General features: G+C 40.8%; 1 non-coding gene across 1 annotated transcript; it reads right to left on the reverse strand.

The window, feature by feature from the left end:
- Nucleotides 1–686: 686 nt before the first annotated feature.
- LOC112768239 (small nucleolar RNA R71) lies at nt 687–794 on the reverse strand. Its single transcript, XR_003185681.1, has one exon. It is a non-coding gene; the product is annotated as a small nucleolar RNA R71 (small nucleolar RNA).
- Nucleotides 795–4,795: the final 4,001 nt, after the last annotated feature.

Below are 4,795 nucleotides of genomic sequence, written 5' to 3' on the forward strand. Positions count from 1 at the left end.
CACCAGCTTCTGCACCTCATCAATTTTTGGCGCTGTTGCCGGGGAGTTGCAATAGAGTGCTTATTTTATTAATTAGAATTTATTTATTTGCATTTTCTTTAATTTTGCTACTATGAGCTGCGTGTTTCTTCTGTCAAATGACACGTTCACTTCCTGATCCGCGCTTGCTAATATTCGATCCTGAAATTGAAAGAACAATTTCACGAATAAGGCGAGAACAGCGTAGGTTAGTCCGCTCTGAGGGCAGATCTAAAAGTGAATCTGAGGAAGAAACCAGCCCCCGTTCTACTGATTCGGTTGTTTTACGTGCAGAAAACATGGCAGCTAGAAGAATTACCATTCAGGAGGAAGGAGCTCCTGATTTTACACTACAACCGTTTCAAGCGCATCATCCAGCGGTAGCTACGGATTTTGAAATAAAGATCGCACTGCTAAATTTGATGCCGAAGTTTCATGGCCTACCTGCTCAAGAGCCTATCAAGCACTTGAGAGATTTCCAAGTAGCCTGTTCTACTGTCAGGCGTGATGGCGCTGATGAAACTTCAATTCTGTTTAAAGTTTTTCCGTTCTCTCTTGAGGGAAAAGCAAGAGTGTGGTACTACACTCAACCTCTAGCAAACGTATCCAACTGGGATACACTCAGAAAGGAGTTCCTGGAGAAATTCTTCCCATTTGAAGTTACTGATAAACTGAGGAAGGATATCTCTACAATTGTTCAGGATGACAATGAGACTCTCTTTGAATACTGGGAGCGCTTCAATAATCTTCTGGAAGCATGCCCCCACCACATGATTGACAAGATCGTGCTACTCAGCTATGTCACACAAGGTATGAGACCCCAAGATAAGACCACATTAGAAAGTGCCAGCAATGGGTCTATGAAGAAGTACAAGACCATTGATGAAGCTTGGCAATTGATCAGTGATTTAGCTAAATCTACTCGGAACCACAGACAGAAGCAAGGCCGTTCAAGGGCCGTTGCAGAAGTATCTTCTGGCATAGAGACTGCTGCTCTAAATCGAAGCATCTGTGAAATGACCAACCTGCTGAAGCAAATATAGTTAAATCAACAAGCTCAGCAAACTCAACCGCAGTAAAACCAACAACTAGTTCCACAAAGAATTTGCAGAATTTGTGCTGATTACAGCCATTACACTGATGAATGCCCACAGCTCCAACAAGAAGACAACATGGTGGCATCCACTCACAACTTCTATGACCGCCCCAACCAAGGGTACAATTAAAGTGGAAATAATAACCATGGATGGCAGGACAATTCAAACCAGAATTGGAGGGATAACAATAATAGGGGAGGTAGAGATAATCAGGGAAATCAGAGGTGGAATAATTACAACAACAGGAAGCAAAATCAACCATACCGAGCACCTCACCTGAGGCAAAACCAAGGACCACAGAACAATCAGCAGCAAACCTCTCAATTTATTCATTCTTCTGTATCTTCTAATGAAGAATTATTACAAGCTTTTGAGAAAAGACAACTGGCCATGGAAAATACCATCGTGAACAGTATTAACGCCAGTCTAAATGGTTTCACCTCTACTCTACAAGCTTTTATGACACAACTTGGTTCAGCACAAAATTCCAGTAACCAACCTTCAAGCACCACTGGAATCCCCTCTCAACCATTACCCAATCCAAAGGGAGGAATTAATGCCATCACCCTGAGGTCCGGAACCACACTGCAGGAGAGGAATCAGGAGGAACCAAGCTCACCAGAATACGCATCAGCTGAAGAGGTGGTAGAAATCGAAGATGTTGAAGAGGAAGAGGATATACAGGACATAGCTGAAGAAGAGATAGCTCAACCATAGGAAGAGGCACAAAAAGGTGCAGGCACCACAGAAAAACACTACTCCCATTCCATTTCCACAACTTGCAAGGAAGCCTAGGAAGTAGCTGGAACCTGATCCTAAAATGGTAGAAATATTCAAAAAGGTTGAGGTAACTATTCCCCTTTTTGATGTTATTCAGCAGGTACCTAAATATGCAAAGTTTCTAAAAGACTTATGTATCCATAAAGATAAAATTACTGAATTAGAAACTATTCCTTTAGGTAGTTCTATATCTGCTTTAATGGGAGGATTACCTGAAAAATGTAGTGATCCAGGTCCTTGCATAGTTAGTTGTACTATTGGTGGCGTAGTAATTTATGATTGCATGTGTGACTTAGGAGCATGTGTTAGTATAATACCTTTGTCTATATATGATGTTTTAAGGCTCCCTCCCTTAAAAAGGTCGGCAGCTCATTTTGTGTTAGCAGATAAAAGCATTATTACAGTTGCTGGAGTTGCTGAAGATGTTTTGGTGAACATTAAAGGGCTCACATTTCCCACTGATTTTTATATCTTGGAGATGCCCCATAATGATTCAGATAAGCCATCATCAATCCTACTTGGAAGACCATTCCTGAAGACATCAAAATTCAAATTGGATGCTTTTTCAGGGACATACCCCTTTGAAATAGATGGCCGCATAGTAATCTTCAATCTGAAAGGAGTCATTGACAACCCCCCAGAAGATTGTTCTATCTTCCAGTGTGATGTCATAGACGAAAGTGTGGCTGAAGTTCAAAAGGATGAGTTTGAAGAGAGGCACACTGGACAAGGTCCAAGTGTGGGGACCTTCTTAACTGACAATGAGGACACTTCGCCATTTTCACAAGCCCCAGATAACTCAGAGCCTGTCCATGATCAAAAGTTAGAATTGAAACCTCTCCCTCCACATCTCAAATATGCTTACCTTGAGGATGAGCAGAAGCTTCCGGTTATTATTGCAAGAGAACTGACTTCTCAACAAGAAGAACAGCTACTTGATGTATTGAGGAAGCATAAGAAGGCAATAGGGTGGAGTTTGACAGACATAGTGGGAATCAACCCTCAAATATGCGAGCACAGAATATTTTTAGAAGAGGGAGCAAGACCTGTCCATCAACCACAAAGAGGATTGAATCCCACCATCTTGGAAGTTGTCTAAAAGGAAGTGACCAGACTATTGGAGGCCGGTATCATATATCCTATTTCAGACAGTGAATGGGTAAGCCCAGTGCAAGTGGTGCCCAAGAAGTCCGGAGTCACTACAGTGAAAAATGAGCATGGAGAGCTCATAGCAGCTAGAGTTCAGAATGCTTGGAGAGTCTGCATTGATTACAGACGTCTCAACCAAGCTACTCGTAAGGATCACTATCCACTTCCATTCATTGATCAAATGCTGGATCGCCTGTCAGATAAATCACATTATTGCTTTTTAGATGGTTACACAGGTTATTTCTAGATTCATATAGCTCCTGAAGATCAGGAAAAAGACTACTTTTACATGTCCTTTTGGGACCTATGCTTATAAAAGAATGCCCTTTGGCTTGTGCAATGCACCAGCTACTTTCTAAAGGTGCATGATGAGTCTTTTCTCTGATCTTATTGAAGACTGTATGGAAGTTTTTATAGAGGATTTTAGCGTTTATGGTGATTCTTTTAACCTTTGCTTAGATGGATTATCTAGAGTATTATATAGATGTATTAATACAAACCTTGTATTGAATTTCGAAAAATGCCACTTTATGGTAAAGCAAGGGATTGTATTGGGACATGTGGTATCTAATAATGGCATTTCTGTAGACCCAACAAAGGTGAATGTTATTTCTAGTTTACCTTACCCCTCATCTGTGAGGGAAGTCCGTTCGTTCCTTGGCCATGCAGGTTTCTACAGGAGATTTATTAAGGACTTTAGTAAGGTGGCACTTCCCTTATCCAGATTACTACAAAAGGATATTGAGTTCGAGTTCAGTGAGGATTGCAAACAAGCATTTGATAAGCTAAAGACTGCTCTAACTCAAGCTCCAATTGTGAGAGGACCCGATTGGAGCCAGCTATTTGAAATCATGTGCGATGCTTCCAACCATGCAGTAGGAGCAGCACTGGCTCAGCATGAAGGTAAAAATCCTTTTGTTATTGCCTATGCGTCTAAGACTTTAGACACTGCCCAGTCCAATTATACCACTACTGAGAAAGAGCTACTCGCTATTGTTTTTGCTCTGGATAAATTCCGGGCTTATTTACTTGGTACTAGAGTAGTAGTGTATTCGAACCATGCAGCTCTAAAGTATCTATTGGCTAAAAAGGAATCCAAACCAAGACTTATACGTTGGATACTGCTGTTACAAGAGTTTGATTTAGAAATCAAGGATAGGAGTGGTAATCAAAATTTAGTTGCAGACCACTTGAGTCGCCTTGAACATATTAAGGATGATTCTACTCCTATAGATGATAATTTTCCTTTTGACAACCTGCAAGCAGTATCTGAAGTAGTCCCTTGGTATGCACCTGTTGCTAATTATTTAGTTAGCCGCACATTTCCTCCACATTTTTCTAAACATCAAAGAGACAAGCTGAAAAGCGAGTCTAAATATTATATATGGGATGACCCATATTTATGGAGATGTGGCGCCGACCAGATAATTAGACGTTGTATACCTCAATCAGAATTCCAGTCTATTTTAGAAGCCTGTCACTCATCTGAAAGTGGAGGACATTTTGGCCCTCAACGAACAGCTAGAAAAATCTTAGACTGTGGATTCTGGTGGCCTACTCTTTTTAGAGATGCTGCTGAGTTTTGTAAATCTTGTCACCCATGCCAGAAATTTGGTAACATATCCAAGAGGGATGAGATGCCTCAACAATATATGCTTTTCTGTGAAATTTTTGATGTTTGGGGCATTGACTTCATGGGTCCATTTCCAAATTCTAGTGGATATTTTTATATATTGTTAGCTGTAGATTAT

Source organism: Arachis hypogaea, chromosome 2 (assembly GCF_003086295.3).
Source record: "Arachis hypogaea cultivar Tifrunner chromosome 2, arahy.Tifrunner.gnm2.J5K5, whole genome shotgun sequence".
In the NCBI taxonomy this organism is placed as follows: domain Eukaryota; kingdom Viridiplantae; phylum Streptophyta; class Magnoliopsida; order Fabales; family Fabaceae; genus Arachis; species Arachis hypogaea.